This window comes from Natrix helvetica (assembly GCF_964273705.1).
Source record: "Natrix helvetica genome assembly, chromosome: W".
Classification (NCBI taxonomy): Eukaryota; Metazoa; Chordata; class Lepidosauria; order Squamata; family Natricidae; genus Natrix; species Natrix helvetica.
Window position 1 is genome coordinate 12869326 of NC_138555.1, and position 18492 is coordinate 12887817.

Genomic DNA, 18492 nt, shown 5'->3' on the forward strand with positions numbered 1-18492 from the left:
AGGCAGGGGTCACTTAACTCCACTTCATTTGAACTTCCCTGAGGCTGGTGATTGGAGCTGCTGACTACAAGATGGGAGTCAGAGAGAAAGGTAGTAGCTCTTGAACTCCACTTCATTTGAACTTTCTTGAGGCTGGTGATTGGAGCTGCTGGCTACAAGGTGGGAGTCAGAGAGACCAAGGCAGGGGCCCTTTAACTCCACTTCATTTGAACTTACTTGAGGCTGATAATTGGAGCTGCTGGCTACAAGAGGGGAGTCAGACAGACAAAGAGGACTAGGTAGTAGCCCTTTAACTTTATTTCATTGAACTTCCCTGAGGCTGGTGATTGGACCTGCTGGCTGCAAGAGGGGAGTCAGACAGACAAAGAGGACTAGGAAGTAGCCCTTTAACTCCATTTCATTGAACTTCCCTGAGGCTGGTGATTGGAGCTGTTTTCTAAAAGGGGGGTGTCAGAGAGACAATGTTAGGGGCCATTTAACTCCACTTCATTTGAACTTTCCTGAGGCTGGAGATTTGAGCTGCTGGCTACAAGGGGGGTGTCAGAGAGACAAAGGTAGGGGCCCTTTAGCTCCAGTTCAACTGAACTTCCCTAAGGCTGGTGATTGGAGCTGCTGACTACAAGGTGGGAGTCAGAGAGACAAAGGTAGTAGCCCTTGAACTACACTTCATTTGAACTTTCTTGAGGCTGGTGATTGGCGCTGCTGGATAAATGGGGGGAGTCAGAGAGACAATGGTAAGGGCCCTTTAACTCCACTTCATTTGAACTTTCCTGAGGCTGGTGATTGGAGCTGCTGGCTACAAGAGGGGAGTCAGACAGACATAGAGGACTAGGTAGTAGCCCTTTAACTCCATTTTATTGAACTTCCCTGAGGCTGGTGATTGGAGCTGTTTTCTATAGAAGGGGAGTCAGAGAGACAAAGGCAGGGGTCATTTAACTCCACTTCGTTTCAACTTCACTGAGGCTGGTGATTGGAGCTGCTGGCTACAAGGGGGGAGTCAGAGAGACAAAGAGGACTAGGTAGCAGCCCTTTAACTCCATTTCATTTGAACTTTCCTGAAGCTCGTGATTGGAGCTGCTGGGTACAAGAGGGGAGTCAGAGAGACAAGAGGACTAGGTATTACCCTTTAACTCCATTTCATTGAACTTCCCTGAGGCTGGTGATTGGAGCTGTTTTCTACATGAGGGGAGTCAGAGAGACAAAGGCAGGGGTCACTTAACTCCACTTCATTTGAACTTCCCTGAGGCTGGTGATTGGAGCTGCTGGCTACAAGGTGGGAGTCAGAGAGACCAAGGCAGGGTCCCTTTAACTCCACTTCATTTGAACTTACTTGAGGCTGATAATTGGAGCTGCTGGCTACAAGAGGGGAGTCAGACAGACAAAGAGAACTAGGTAGTAGCCCTTTAACTTTATTTCATTTGAACTTCCTGAGGCTGGTGATTGGAGCTGCTGACTACAAGGTGTGAGTCAGAGAGACAAAGGTAGTAGCCCTTGAACTACACTTCATTTGAACTTTCTTGAGGTTGGTGATTGGCACTGCTGGCTAAAATGGGGGGAGTCAGAGAGACAAAGGTAAGGGCCATTTAACTCCACTTCGTTTGAACTTTCCTGAGGCTGGAGATTGGAGCTGCTGGCTACAAGGGGGGTGTCAGAGAGACAAAGGTAGGGGCCCTTTAGCTCCAGTTCAACTGAACTTCCCTAAGGCTGGTGATTGGAGCTGCTGACTACAAGGTGGGAGTCAGAGAGACAAAGGTAGTAGCCCTTGAACTACACTTCATTTGAACTTTCTTGAGGCTGGTGATTGGCGCTGCTGGATAAATGGGGGGAGTCAGAGAGACAATGGTAAGGGCCCTTTAACTCCACTTCATTTGAACTTTCCTGAGGCTGGTGATTGGAGCTGCTGGCTACAAGAGGGGAGTCAGACAGACATAGAGGACTAGGTAGTAGCCCTTTAACTCCATTTTATTGAACTTCCCTGAGGCTGGTGATTGGAGCTGTTTTCTATAGAAGGGGAGTCAGAGAGACAAAGGCAGGGGTCATTTAACTCCACTTCGTTTCAACTTCACTGAGGCTGGTGATTGGAGCTGCTGGCTACAAGGGGGGAGTCAGAGAGACAAAGAGGACTAGGTAGCAGCCCTTTAACTCCATTTCATTTGAACTTTCCTGAAGCTCGTGATTGGAGCTGCTGGGTACAAGAGGGGAGTCAGAGAGACAAGAGGACTAGGTATTACCCTTTAACTCCATTTCATTGAACTTCCCTGAGGCTGGTGATTGGAGCTGTTTTCTACATGAGGGGAGTCAGAGAGACAAAGGCAGGGGTCACTTAACTCCACTTCATTTGAACTTCCCTGAGGCTGGTGATTGGAGCTGCTGGCTACAAGGTGGGAGTCAGAGAGACCAAGGCAGGGTCCCTTTAACTCCACTTCATTTGAACTTACTTGAGGCTGATAATTGGAGCTGCTGGCTACAAGAGGGGAGTCAGACAGACAAAGAGAACTAGGTAGTAGCCCTTTAACTTTATTTCATTTGAACTTCCTGAGGCTGGTGATTGGACCTCCTGGCTGCAAGAGGGGAGTCAGACAGACAAAGAGGACTAGGTAGTAGCCCTTTAACTCCATTTCATTGAACTTCCCTGAGGCTGGTGATTGGAGCTGTTTTCTAAAAGGGGGGTGTCAGAGAGACAAAGTTAGGGGCCATTTAACTCCAGTTCATTTGAACTTTCCTTAGACTGTTGATTTGAGCTGCTGGCTACAAGGGGGGTGTCAGAGAGACAAAGGTAGGGGCCCTTGAACTACACTTCATTTGAACTTTCTTGAGGCTGGTGATTGGCGCTGCTGGATAAAGGGGGGAAGTCAGAGAGACAAAGTTAAGGGCCCTTTAACTCCACTTCATTTGAACTTTCCTGAGGCTGGTGATTGGAGCTGCTGACTACAAGGTGTGAGTCAGAGAGACAAAGGTAGTAGCCCTTGAACTACACTTCATTTGAACTTTCTTGAGGTTGGTGATTGGCACTGCTGGCTAAAATGGGGGGAGTCAGAGAGACAAAGGTAAGGGCCATTTAACTCCACTTCGTTTGAACTTTCCTGAGGCTGGAGATTGGAGCTGCTGGCTACAAGGGGGGAGTCAGAGAGACAAAGAGGAATAGGTATTAGCCCTTTAACTCCATTTCATTGAACTTCCCTGAGGCTGGTGATTGGAGCTGTTTTCTACATGAGGGGTGTCAGAGAGACAAAGCCAGGGGTCATTTAAGTCCACTTCATTTGAACTTCCCTGAGGCTGGTTATTGGAGCTGCTGGCTACAAGAGGAGAGTCAGACAGACAAAGAGGACTCGGTAGTAGCCCTTTAACTCCATTTCATTGAACTTCCCTGAGGCTGGTGATTCGAGCTGTTTTCTAAAAGGGGGGTGTCAGAGAGACAAATGTTGGGGCCATTTAACTCCACTTCATTTGAACTTCCCTGAGGCTGGTGTTTCAATCTGTTTTCTACAAGTGGGGAGTCAGAGTGACAAAGTTAGGGGCCATTTAATTGCACTTCTTTTGAACTTTCCTGAGGCTGGAGATTGGAGCTGCTGGCTACAAGGGGGGAGTCAGAGAGACAAAGAGGACTAGGTAGTAGCCCTTTAACTCCATTTCATTGAACTTCCGCGAGGCTTGTGTTTCGATCTGTTTTCTACAAGGGGGGAGTCAAAGAGACCAAGGCAGGGGCCCTTTAACTCCACTTCGTTTGAACTTTCTTGAGGCTGGTGATTGGAGCTGCTGGCTACAAGAGGAGAGTCAGACAGACAAAGAGGACTCGGTAGTAGCCCTTTAACTCCATTTCATTGAACTTCCCTGAGGCTGGTGATTCGAGCTGTTTTCTAAAAGGGGGGTGTCAGAGAGACAAATGTTGGGGCCATTTAACTCCACTTCATTTGAACTTCCCTGAGGCTGGTGTTTCAATCTGTTTTCTACAAGTGGGGAGTCAGAGTGACAAAGTTAGGGGCCATTTAACTGCACTTCTTTTGAACTTTCCTGAGGCTGGAGATTGGAGCTGCTGGCTACAAGGGGGGAGTCAGAGAGACAAAGAGGACTAGGTAGTAGCCCTTTAACTCCATTTCATTGAACTTCCGCGAGGCTTGTGTTTCGATCTGTTTTCTACAAGGTGGGAGTCAAAGAGACCAAGGCAGGGGCCCTTTAACTCCACTTCGTTTGAACTTTCTTGAGGCTGGTGATTGGAGCTGCTGGCTACAAGAGGAGAGTCAGACAGACAAAGACGACTCGGTAGTAGCCCTTTAACTCCATTTCATTGAACTTCCCTGAGGCTGGTGATTGGAGCTGTTTATTAAAAGGGGGGTGTCAGAGAGACAAAGGTACGGGCTCTTTAGCTCCAGTTCAACTGAACTTCCCTAAGGCTGGTGATTGGACCTGCGGACTACAAGGTGGGAGTCAGAGAGAAAGGTAGTAGCCCTTGAACTCCAATTCATTTGAACTTACTTGAGGCTGGTGATTGGAGCTGCTGGCTACCAGAGGGGAGTCAGACAGACAAAGAGGAGTAGGTAGTAGCCCTTTAACTCCATTTCATTGAACTTCCCCGAGGCTTGTGTTTCAATCTGTTTTCGACAAGGGGGGAGTCAAAGAGACCAAGGCAGGGGCCCTTTAACTCCACTTCATTTGAACTTCCCTGAGGCTGGTGATTGGAGCTGCTGGCTACAAGGGGTGAGTCAGAGAGACAAAGGTAGTACCCTTGAACTCCACTTCATTTGAACTTTCTTGAGGCTGGTGATTGGAACTGCTGGCTACAAGAGGGGAGTCAGAGAGACAAAGTGGACTAGGTAGTAGCCCTTAACTCAATTTCATTGAACTTCCCTGAGGCTGGTGATTGGAGCTGTTTTCTTTAAGTGGGAGTCAGAGAGACAAAGGCAGGGGCCAGTTAACTCCACTTCATTTGAACTTCCCTAAGGCTGGTGATTGGAGCTGCTGGCTAAAAGAGGGGAGTCAGACAGACAAAGAGGACTAGGTAGTAGCCCTTGAACTCCACTTCATTTGAACTTTCTTGAGGCTGGTGATTGGAACTGCTGGCTACAAGAGGGGAGTCAGAGAGACAAAGTGGACTAGGTAGTAGCCCTTAACTCAATTTCATTGAACTTCCCTGAGGCTGGTGATTGGAGCTGTTTTCTTTAAGTGGGAGTCAGAGAGACAAAGGCAGGGGCCATTTAACTCAACTTCATTTGAACTTTCCTGAAGCTGGTGATTGGAGCTGTTTTCCAAAGGGGGGGTGTCATAGAGACAAAGGTAGGGGCCATTTAACTCCACTTCATTTGAACTTTCCTGAGGCTGGAGGTTGGAGCTGCTTGCTAAAATGGGGGGAGTCAGACAGACGAAGAGGACTAGGTAGCAGCCCTTTAACTCCATTTCATTGAACTTCCCTGAGGCTGGTGATTGGAGCTGTTTTCTAAAAGGGGGGTGTCAGAGAGACAAAGTTAGGGGCCATTTAACTCCAGTTCATTTGAACTTTCCTTAGGCTGTTGATTTGAGCTGCTGGCTACAAGGGTGGTGTCAGAGAGACAAAGTTAGGGGCCCTTGAACTACACTTCATTTGAACTTTCTTGAGGCTGGTGATTGGTGCTGCTGGATAAATGGGGGGAGTCAGAGAGACAAAGTTAAGGGCCCTTTAACTCCACTTCATTTGAACTTTCCTGAGGCTGGTGTTTGGAGCTGCTGACTACAAGGTGTGAGTCAGAGAGACAAAGGTAGTAGCCCTTGAACTACACTTCATTTGAACTTTCTTGAGGTTGGTGATTGGCACTGCTGGCTAAAATGGGGGGAGTCAGAGAGACAAAGGTAAGGGCCATTTAACTCCACTTCGTTTGAACTTTCCTGAGGCTGGTGATTGGAGCTGCTGGCTACAAGAGGAGAGTCAGACAGACAAAGAGGACTCGGTAGTAGCCCTTTAACTCCCTTTCATTGAACTTCCCTGAGGCTGGTGATTGGAGCTGTTTATTAAAAGGGGGGTGTCATAGAGACAAAGGTATGGGCCCTTTAGCTCCAGTTCAACTGAACTTCCCTAAGGCTGGTGATTGGAGCTGTTTTCCAAAGGGGGGGTGTCATAGAGACAAAGGTAGGGGGCATTTAACTCCACTTCACTTGAACTTTCCTGAGGCTGGTGATTGGAGCTGCTGGCTAAAATGGGGGGAGTAAGAGGGACAAAGAGGACTAGGTATTAGCCCTTTAAATCCATTTCATTGAACTTCCCTGACGCTGGTGATTGGAGCTGTTTTCTAAAAGGGGGGTGTCAGAGAGACAAAGGTAGGTTCCCTTTAACTCCAGTTCAACTGAACTTCCCTGAGGCTGGTGATTGGAGCTGTTTTCTAAAGGGGGGGTGTCATAGAGACAAAGGTAGGGGCCATTTAACTCCCTTTCATTGAACTTCCCTGAGGCTGGTGATTGGAGCTGTTTTCTAAAAGGGGGGTGTCAGGAGACAAAGGCAGGGGCCATTTAACTCAACTTCATTTGAACTTTCCTGAAGCTGGTGATTGGAGCTGTTTTCCAAAGGGGGGGTGTCATAGAGACAAAGGTAGGGGCCATTTAACTCCACTTCATTTGAACTTTCCTGAGGCTGGAGGTTGGAGCTGCTTGCTAAAGTGGGGGGAGTCAGACAGACAAAGAGGACTAGGTAGCAGCCCTTTAACTCCATTTCATTGAACTTCCCTGAGGCTGGTGATTGGAGCTGTTTTCTAAAAGGGGGGTGTCAGAGAGACAAAGTTAGGGGCCATTTAACTCCATTTCATTTGAACTTTCCTTAGGCTGTTGATTTGAGCTGCTGGCTACAAGGGGGGTGTCAGAGAGACAAAGGTAGGGGCCCTTGAACTACACTTCATTTGAACTTTCTTGAGGCTGGTGATTGGCGCTGCTGGATAAATGGGGGGAGTCAGAGAGACAAAGTTAAGGGCCCTTTAACTCCACTTCATTTGAACTTTCCTGAGGCTGGTGTTTGGAGCTGCTGACTACAAGGTGTGAGTCAGAGAGACAAAGGTAGTAGCCCTTGAACTACACTTCATTTGAACTTTCTTGAGGTTGGTGATTGGCACTGCTGGCTAAAATGGGGGGAGTCAGAGAGACAAAGGTAAGGGCCATTTAACTCCACTTCGTTTGAACTTTCCTGAGGCTGGAGATTGGAGTTGCTGGCTATAAGATGGGAGTCAGAGAGACCAAGGCAGGGGCCCTTTAACTCCATTTCATTTGAACTTTCCTGAGGCTCGTGATTGGAGCTGCTGGCTACAAGAGGGGAGTCAGAGAGACAAAGAGGACTAGGTAGTAGCCCTTTAACTCCATTTCATTGAACTTCCCTGAGGCTGGTGATTGGAGCTGTTTTCTAAAAGTGGGGTGTCAGAGAGACAAAGGTAGAGGCTCTTTAACTCCACTTCATTTGGACTTTCCTGAGGCTGGTGATTGGAGCTGCTGGCTACAAGGGGGGAGTCAGAGAGACAAAGAGGACTAGGTATTAGCCCTTTAACTCCATTTCATTGAACTTCCATGAGGCTGGTGATTGGAGCTGTTTTCTACATGAGGGGAGTCAGAGAGACAAAGGTAGGGGCCCTTTAGCTCCAGTTCAACTGAACTTCCCTAAGGCTGGTGATTGGAGCTGCTGACTACAAGGTGGGAGTCAGAGAGACAAAGGTAGTAGCCCTTGAACTACACTTCATTTGAACTTTCTTGAGGCTGGTGATTGGCACTGCTGGCTAAAATGGGGGGAGTCAGAGAGACAAAGGTAAGGGCCCTTTAACTCCACTTCATTTGGAAATTCTTGAGGCTGGTGATTGGAGCTGCTGTCTACAAGAGGGGAGTCAGATAGACAATGAGGACTAGGTAGTAGCCCTTTAACTCCATTTCATTGAACTTCCCTGAGGCTGGAGATTGGAGCTGCTGGCTACAAGGGGGGAGTCAGAGAGACAAAGTGGACTAGGTAGTAGCCCTTTAACTCCATTTCATTGAACTTCCCTGAGGCTGGTGATTGGAGCTGTTTTCTAAAAGGGGTGAGTCAAAGAGACCAAGGCAGGGGCCCTTTGACTCCACTTCATTTGGACTTTCCTGAGGCTGGTGATTGGAGCTGCTGGCTACAAGGGGGGAGTCAGAGAGACAAAGAGGACTAGGTATTAGCCCTTTAATTCCATTTCATTGAACTTCCCTGAGGCTGGTGATTGGAGCTGTTTTCTACATGAGGGGAGTCAGAGAGACAAAGGTAGGGGCCCTTTAACTTCATTTCATTTGAACTTTCCTGAGGCTGACGATTGGAGCTGCTGGCTACAAGAGAGGAGTCAGAGAGATAAAGGTAGTAGCCCTTTAACTCCACTTCATTTGTACTTTCCTGTTGCTGGTGATTGGAGCTTCTGGCTACAAGGGAGGAGTCAGAGAGACCAAGGTAGTAGGCCTTTAATACCATTTCATTTGAACTTCCCTGAGACTGGTGATTGGAGCTGTTTTCTACAACGGGGGAGTAAGAGATAAAGAGGACTAGGTAGTAGCCCTTTATCTCCATTTCATTTGAACTTCCCTGAGGCTGCTGTTTGGAACTGTTTTCTCCAAGGGGGATGTCAGAGAGACAAAGGTAGAGGCTCTTTAACTCGACTTCATTTTAACTTCCCTGACGCTGGTGATTGGAGCTGTTTTCTAAAAGGGGGGTGTAACAGAGACAAAGGTAGGGGCCCTTTAACTCCATTTCAATTGAACTTCCCTGAGTCTGGTGATTGGAGCTGTTTTGTACAAGGGGGGAGTCAGAGAGACAAAGGTAGGGGCCCTTTAACTCCACGTCATTTGAACGTCCCTTTAAAAAACAAGACAACACATATAGAACAAAAGCAAGGAGAAAAAACAACTTTCCTCAATTTCATCAACCATGTCGTTTGGTTGCAAGTTTTTGTGCAACAGTTTTTACAATTAAAAATAAAGTCACTGGTTATCCATTAAACATAAGTAAATATTTCATTGAGCATTATGTGTTCAGATTACCATTAATATTCTTTCATTTGTGACAGCCCTTATTTCCTTAAATCCATAATTATGTATTAAGTAACAATAAGTCTTTATAGAATTATAATATCGCCTATCTCTAGTGAGTAAAAACAAAGATTAAAACAAAAGATTCCCATTAATTCATATTGCACATTTATACTTTCAATTAACCATAATGTCAACAATCATCCACAACTCCAAATATAATTTTTCATTATTAATTATTAATCCATATAGTCTTTAGGTATTTCAATTCATATATGTATCCATTGTTCATTACATCATCATTAGTCCATTTAGTATAGCAAAAATCTTTATAGTATAGAATGATCACTACCTACAGTAATACCTAGAGTTTCAAATCATCCCACTCTTATACATTAGGTTCATTATTGTTCTTCATATATTGTGTAGATAAGTACTCTATTGCATAATAAAAAATAAAAAGTAAAAAAGTAAAAAAAACTTTCATAACAGTAAATATAACTTTCTATTATTGCTTAAGAAAATAATTTCATTTCCAGGTTTTTTTATCTAACCATTGGTAAAACAAATCCCATACTCTATAAAATTGCTCATACTCTAATTCTCCAATTTCAAATGTAAGCTTACTCATTTCAGCACATTCCATTATTTTCTGAATAATTTCTTCCTGTGTTGGTAATTTCTCATTTTTCCAATTTTTGGCAAATACAATTCTAGCAGCTGTTAAAACATTTATAATCAGATATTTCAAGTCCTTGTTGTATGTTTCTGGTATTCTTCCCAATAAGAAGAGTTCTGGTTTTAAGTCTATGTGTTCATGTATCATTTTCTCCAGCCATATGTGGATTTTTGTCCAGTATCTTTTAGCTTCAGTACAAGTCCACCACATGTGGTAATATGTGCCAGGCGTCTGATGACATTTCCAGCATTTTTTGGATTTATTCTTAGACATTCTTGCTATTCTCGTTGGGGGTAAGTGCCACCTGTAAAACATCTTAAACAAATTCTCTTTATATGCAGTTGACATTGTAATTTTATAGTTTTGAGTACACAGTTTTTGCCCTTTTTCTAAAACAATCCCATGCCCAAAGTTTTTTCCCCAAGCTAACATAGTTTCTTTGATTTGTTCTTCCTGTAATTTCACCGCTAATAGGTAGGCATAGAGTTTTAAAATTCCTTTTTCATCGTTACCTGTTAAGATTTTATCTAGTTCAGTCATTTTATCATAAAAACCCTGTATTTAATAATTCAGCATATCTAACTGTTTGTTCTTTTATATATTATTGAATACGAAAAAGCTTCAATGGTTGATATCCAGACTGGAATTTTTAAATAATATAACCTCTTAACCTTCTCCCAGTTTAATAACAAAGCCTCTCTTATATAGTGTCTTCTAAAATAACCTTGTTCTTTAGTTCCCTTATACCATAAAAATGCATGCCATCCCAACAACAAATCATGGCCCTCTAGGTTCAAAAGCCTAACATTTCTTAACATTATCCATTCCTTGATCCACATCAGACTAGTTGCCTGATAATATAGCTCCCAGTCAGGTAGGCCCAACCCTCCTCTTAATTTAGCATCTTGCAGCACTTTGTGTTTTATTCTTGCTTTTTTCTCCTGCCATATAAATTTCTACACCATTTTATATAGATCTTCAAAATAGTCTTTAAAATATACTCCCCTCTTGTAGCCAGCAGCGCCAATCACCAGCCTCAGGAAAGTTCAAATGAAATGGAGTTAAAGGGCCCCTACATTTGTCTCTCTGACTCCTCCCTTGTAGCCAGCAGCTCCAATCACCAGCCTGTGGGACGTTCAATTGAAATGGAGGTAAAGGGCCCCTACCTTTGTCTCTGTTACACCCCCCTTTTAGAAAACAGCTCCAATCACCAGCGTCAGGGAAGTTCAAATGAAATGGAGTTAAAGGGCTACTACCTAGGCCTCTTTGACTCTCTGACTCCCCCATTATAGCCAGCAGCTCCAATCTCCAGCCTCAGGAAAGTTCAAATGAAGTGGAGTTAAAGGGCCCCTACCTTTGTCTCTCTGACTCCCCCATTGGAGCCAGCAGCCCCAATCACCAGTCTGTGGGACGTTCAAATGAAATGGAGTTAAAGGGCTATTACCTAGTCCTCTTTGTCTCTCTGACTCCCATCTTGTAGCCAGCAGCTCCAATCACCAGCCTCAAGAATTTTCAAATGAGGTGCAGCTAAAGGGCTACTACCTTTGTCTTCTGACTCCCCCCTTGTAGCCAGCAGCTCCAATCACCAGCCTTAGGGAAGTTCAAATGAAGTGGAGTTAAAGGGCTACTACCTTGGTCTCTCTGACTCCCCACTTCTAGCCAGCTGCTCCAATCACCAGCCTCAAGAAAGTTCAAATGAAGTGGAGTTAAAGGGCTACTACCTAGTCCTCCTTGTCTCTTTGACTCCCCACTTGTAGCCAGTAGCTCCAATAACTAGACTCAAGAAAGTTCAAATTAAGTGGACTTCAAGGGCCCCTACATTTGTCTCTTTGACTCCACCCTTGTAGCCAGCAGCTCCAATAACCAGGCTCAGGGACGTTCAAATGAAATGGAGTTAAAGGGCTACTACCTAGTCCTCTTTGTCTGTCTGACTCCCCCCTTCTAGCCAGCAGCTCCAATCACCAGTCTCAGGGACGTTCAAATGAAATGGAGTTAAAGGGCTACTACCTAGTCCTCTTTGTCTCTCTGACTCCCCCTTGTCTCAAAAGTAGCCTCAAGAGGTTCCTAAGCTAGAGTAACATGGCCTACAGCCTGAGAAGAGGTTCCTTAGCTAGAGGAATTTGCCCTACATCCTCAGAAAAGGGGCTTTAGCTACCGAAACGTGGCTCAGAGTCTCATAAGGATCCTTAAGAGGTTCCTCAGCTAGAGGAACGTGGCCTACAGCCTCAGAACGTTCCTTAAGAGGTTCCTTAGCTAGAGGAACATGGCCTACAGCCTCAGAAGAGGTTCCTTAGCTAGAGGGATGTGGCCTACATCCTCAGAAGAGGTTCTTTAGCTACAGAAACGTGGCCTACAACCTCAGAACATTCCTCAAGAGGTTCCTTAGCTATAGGAACATAGCCTACAGCCTCAGAATGTTCCTCAAGAGGTTCCTCAGCTACAGGAATGTGGCCTATAGCTTCAGAAAATGTTCTTTAGCTAGAGGAACATGGCCTACATCCACATAAGAGGTTCTTTGGCTAGAGGAATGTGGCCTAAATCCTCAGAAGAGGTTCTTTTGTTGCAGAAAATGACAGGCTTAGACTTCTCAGGATACAGGAAAAGTTTATTTGGCAGCCAGGTTCAGAAAGCAAGCACATAGCTAGCATTGGAAATTCTGAACAATCTTTATTATCGAAGCACGCATTCTTATACATTCTCAAAGACAGTGTAACACGGAAACACTTAACTCATTTCTTATTGGTTACCTTGAGGAAAAAGCCTTATAAGGAGATGGGGGTCTTACTTCTCCTTTTGTTACAGGTATGGACTACGTACCATTAACGAACTTTAATTGAACCTTGTGGTTTTGGACTTTTGACATAGGGACATTTGCTGGAACATGTTGTGGTTGAAGGCTGATGACATTTCCCTGTCCCTTTAAGCAAGCTTCATGTTAGGGTTCTAAATACCATGCAGAAATAAATCATTGTCCAAGGCAAAACATCCTTAAAGGTGCAATTTATTCCGCAGGCATGTTAGCACGGCTATGGAAAATTCCAACTCTGGAAGTACATCCTCTAAATCCACCCAGTTGAAAGTTCATGATTTATCCCCACACCCACAAATCCATCACATGTTCCAATCATATTCTTCCACGCTGGTATGTACACCCATCTTCTTCCGGCCAGGTGTCGATGTGCGAAGACAAAAGATGACCTTGGCTTCTACAAAAGAATGTCAACAATCCATTCTACAATCCTACTCCTTTCTATTCCCCCCCATCCCAACTACTACACTAATGAAACAGCATAGAGAATTATTAAAAAGTGTGGCAGGCCAAAGATCCTAAAAAGAATGTAATTACAGGCCTGACACTTCTAACTTTTCCTTTTATGCCACGTCTTCATTCTTATATTTTAATCCATATTTTATTCTACTTTATTTTCCCCCTTCTAGACTCTATTAATGCCCACAATTGAGTCTAGCCTGTTAGATTAACAATATAAGCATGCAGGATACAGAATAGCAAAAAAGCAAGGATACAAGCTATACACATCTTAGTGTCAGGCCTGTAGTTATGTTCTTTTTAGGATCTTTGGCCTGCCACACTTTCTTATAATTTTCTATGCTGTTTCAATAGTGTAGTAGTTGGGAGGGGGGAATAGAAAGGAGTAGGATTGTAGAATGGATTGTTGACATTCTTTTGTAGAAGCCAAGGTCATCTTTTGTCTTCGCATCTCGACACCTGGCCGGAAGAAGATGGGTGTACATGCCAGCGTGGAAGATGATGATTGGAACATGTGATGGATTTGTGGGTGTGGGGAGAGATCATGAACTCTCAACTGGGTGAACTTACAGGATGTAATTCAGAGTTGAAATTTTCCATAGCCGTGCTAACATGCCTGCGGAATAAATTGCACCTTAAAGGATGTTTTGCCTTGGACAATGATTTATTTCTGCATGGTATTTAGAACCCTAACATTATTCCAACTCTCTACATTAAAAATATTTCACTAGCTCCCTCCCCCTATCAAGGGGGAAGGGCTGGTGATGGAAGATCTGGTGATGGGGTCTCGGCATTCCCAATGCTGACCGGGACAGCGTAAATATCAGCGAAGAATAAATGAGAAGCTTTTGGTGATAAGAAGCTGAGTGCGGAACTTCAAAGGCAATGGAATGCTGCTTCCAGTTTAATTGCATCAGGAGGAATGCAGGAGGAGACACGACAAGACGAAGGAAGGTCGCAGAAATATTTCTTCAGCAAATTGTGAGTGCATGCTCCCCCTCCTTCCCCCCAGCTTGGAAACAAGGCTTGGGAAAAAAAACCCTAGAACAGAGGTTTGGGCTCCTTCCAGACGGCAATAAATGAAATGGCTTGTCACCCTGCAACTAGTTGGGAGAAAGATTCCCTTTCAAAATGGGAATTTCAAAGGAGGCAGGAAGAAGGGATTTTTCCAGCATCTGTCACTTGCATGCCACCACAAATGGGGCTGCAACCAGTAAATGAAGCAAATTGGGCAGTAAATTGGGCTTTCCTCCCAGGACTTGGATGGAAGAGATGCTACTTACCAACTCCTTTGCCATCAGCATGGGGAAATGCTCCAAGCCAGCAGAGGGCACCTACTTGGCCCATAACTCATCCAAGCCAGCAAAGGGCACCTACTTGGCCCATAACTCCTCCAAGCCAGCAGGAGGGTCCTTGGCACGTAAAACCCCCTAGCCAGCCATCATTGGTTGAGCTGCAACCTGTGAAGCAGGCAACCCCGGGATGGGTCTTAACCCCAGGTCATGGATGGGAGGGATGCCAGTGGGCACCTGCCCTCCCTCAGCAGATGGCACCATGGCAGAAAGCTGGGCAGTGGCCAACCGAGGGATTGACCTCCCCACCGGTTCCAGTCTCCCCTGCAAGGCCCAAAAAGGTTCTTACCAGACCTTCCTACAGAGAAGAAATCTCCATGGAAGAAGGGATTACCAAACAGAGGCCTGCATTGTGGATGGCGGGAAAATGTGCACCTGCAAGGCCCCAAGTGGTTCTTACCCCACCTTCCTACAGTGTAGCAATCACCAACATGGAAGAAGGGATTACCAAAGCCAGGCCTGCAAGATGGGAAGCGGAACAAGGTGCATCTGCAATGCCCCAAAAGGTTCTTACTCCACCTTCCTACAGAGAAGCAATCTCCACCATGGAAGAAGGGTTTACCAAGGGGGCAGCTGCAAGTTGGAGAGCAAGGCAGTGTGATGAAACGGTTCCTAAGTTTAGAGATGTAACTAGGTTCCATTCCTCGTGGGGGCCAATTAAATGCCACCATTGTTGTCAACTTGGCCACAGAGCGTCAGAGTGCTTGGCTCCAGCCCCAATGCCACAAATGTGCGCACCAACCACCACGGCGGTAAAGAGAGGGTCCCAGATGCCACCACAGAAGAGTCATCTGGGCAAACGACCTCTGGAAGAGGATCCCCAACTTAAGGTGACAAAGATTCCTACCAAGGGGGAGGCCTCGGAGGAGGGAATTGCCAAAGAACAAACGTGTGTACCAATTGCCACTGTGGTTAAGAGAGGGCCCCAGATGCCCGCACAGAAAAGTCATCTGGGCCAACAGCCTCTGGAAGAGGATCTCCAACTTAAAGTGACAAAGTGTCCTACCAAGGGGGAGGCCTCGGAAGAGAAAAAGGGCAAACAATCTCCGGAGGAGGATCCCCAACTGAAGGTGACAAAGAGTCCAACTAAGGGGGAGGCCTCGGAGGGGGAAATGCCCAACCGACCTCTGGAAGAGGACCCTCAACTTCAGGTGACGAAGAGTCCTACCAAAGGGGAGGCCTCGGAGGAGGAACAAGGCCAGCCGTGGATGATTGGATCCAAGAGCCCAGAACCTACAGCACCTGCAGCAGAGAGCCCGAAACGGCAATGGGAAGAGGTCGCAATGGACTTCATCATGGAACTCCCAGACAGCAGTGGGCATAAAGTAATTTGGACTGTTATTGATTTGTTTTCTAAGCAGGCACACTTCATTGCTTGCTCAGGATTGCCATCCGCAAACGAATTAGCGAAAATGTTTGTGAAACACATTTATCGCCTGCTTGGAGTACCCAAGAGGATCATTTCAGACCGCGGAGTCCAGTTCACAGCCAAGTTCTGGAGAGAGGTCCTGAGATCCATTGGGTCCACACAAGAATTGAGCTCAGAGGTTCATCCCAGCATGAACGGCGCAGCAGAGGGAGCCAATGCGGTGGTGGAACAATACATCCGGTGTTTTGTGGACTATCAGCGAGACAACTGGTCGGACTTGCTACCCTTCGCCGAAGTGGCGTACAACGCTGCGGTCCACAGCAGCAGAGGATTAGCTGGTTTCCAGATTACCAGTGGCATGGAAGTTGTTGCCATGCCTGAGTTGCCTAGAGAACCTCCTTCTTTCATGTCTTTGAGTGAATGGATGGACATGCTAAAGAAAGGATGGGAGAATACGAAGAAGGCTCTAGCAGTTGCGGCAGAAGCCTACCAGAAGCAAGATGATCAACGTCGCTCACTCCTAAACCCCTACCGTGTGGGGGACAATGTTTTTGTATCTACCAAATACATAAGATTAGAAATGCTTAGCAAGGAATTGGGTCCAAAATTTCTAGGTCCATTCCCAATAGTGAAGATAGTTAACTCAGTTACAGTTCAACTCGGTCTACCCAGAAGTCTAGGGGAAATTGACCCAGAATTTCATTGTAGCTTGTTGAAACCAGTAATTGGGTCTAACAGAAGAGCATCCACCCAAGCTCAATCTCCTCCTGTAGTGATGGAAGGGGAAACACAATCTGAGGTGGAAAAAATTGTAGATTTCAGGCTGAATAGGGGTTGCTTACATTACTTAGTGCATTGGAAGGGTTACCCTTGGTCTGAAGCTAATTGGGTGAACAGTGGGAACCTAAAAGTGGAGAAGTTAGGAAAGCAAGTCAATGGGAAGTTTCCCGAGAAGTCAAGGGGTTCCCCTGGGTGGAGAAAAGGTGGTTAATTTTGTTATGTTAACTTTTATGTTATTCTCTTTGCAGGAAACGTTTTTCTTTTGAGGAGAGGCCGCCTGTCAGGCCTGTAATTATATTCTTTTTTGGATCTTTGGCCTGCCACACTTTCTTATAATTTTCTATGCTGTTTCAATAGTGTAGTAGTTGGGAGGGGGGAATAGAAAGGAGTAGGATTGTAGAATGGATTGTTGACATTCTTTTGTAGAAGCCAAGGTCATCTTTTGTCTTCGCATCTCGACACCTGGCCGGAAGAAGATGGGTGTACATGCCAGCGTGGAAGATGATGATTGGAACATGTGATGGATTTGTGGGTGTGGGGAGAGATCATGAACTCTCAACTGGGTGAACTTACAGGATGTAATTCAGAGTTGAAATTTTCCATAGCCGTGCTAACATGCCTGCGGAATAAATTGCACCTTAAAGGATGTTTTGCGTTGGACAATGATTTATTTCTGCATGTTATTTAGAACCCTAACACTTAGGGCTTATCTTCCAAAATCACTTTCTCTACTTCTAAGAGTGCAATTTGAATATCATCTTCTTTAAGGGTATGTGGGATTAGGCTTTTTATTTAACATTAACTACTTTTCACCCTGTGTTTCCTTTACAGACCTCATAACGAGTTGTTTAAGCAAGGATATTATGCAAGGGAGGAAGGCTAAACTTGCGATTCCACATAATAAAAGAAATAGCATTTGCTTGATCCAACCTGTTCCCGGTAGCCAAGAGAACCACACATCTGTTCCTTGTACTTTTTGACCAATAGAGGAAGCTCAAACTCGTAGTTCTTGGACCACCCCCCAGACTTTCCCTGATCTATTCATATGGAAACGGCAAGCTTTTCCCACATAAGAAGAAGACTCCATTTTCCCCTACACACACTCCTATGTTCATAGAAAAGGCATGGGCTCGGAGGTTCTTTTCATTAGTCCAGACCTGTAAGGTTCCTGCCAAGTACATACCAGTTAGGGGCTGAAATGGAACCTCTTGGTTAGGGTCCATTTGCCTATCCCTGAGAACTAGTCCTTCAGAGAGATAGTGGGAACTGGTGTTTCCAGGGGGAAAATGAACACAAAATCCCATGGTGGACTTTATTGAAAGCCAAATGGGAAGTCAGGGTGGCTGTAATGGCCTTGGGCACCTTCCAGTATTCAGATTCCCCTCCCATCGGTAAAAAACGAGTAGGGGCGGGAGCGAGAAAGTGACCTTCTGTTGGAAGAGCTTGTGAGCAGAGGGAGACATGCTGCAAGTTAATTTCACATCTACAAGGGTTTTCCTGTGGGCAAGGTACATTTCAGATGGGCATTGTTCCTCTGATAGTGACCCCACAGGAATGCCAGGTTCCTGATATTGTTTGATGCACAAGGACTATCGTAGCGTTGTTGTGGTTGCTGTTGTTTTGAAAGATCTGGCTCAACTGAAACAATATAAGCATGCAGGATACAGAATAGCAAAAAAGCAAGGATACAAGAATACACATCTTAGGGCTTGTCTTCCAAAATCACTTTCTCTACTTCTAAGAGGGCAATTTGAATATAAGAACTAGTATCTGAGACTTCATCTTCCTTGAGGGTATGTGGAATTAGGCTTTCCATTAACATCAATTCCTCTTCACCCTGTGTTTCCTTTACAGACCTCATAGTTGTTTAAGCAAGGGTATTATGCAAGGGAGGAAGGCTAAACTTGCAATTCCACATAATAAAAGAAATAGCATTTGCTTGATCCAACCTGTTCCCGGGAGCCAAGAGAACCACACATCTGTTCCTTGTACTTTTTTGACCAATAGAGGAAGCTCAAACTAGTTCTTGGACCATCCCCCAGACTTTCCCTGATCTATTCATATGGAAACA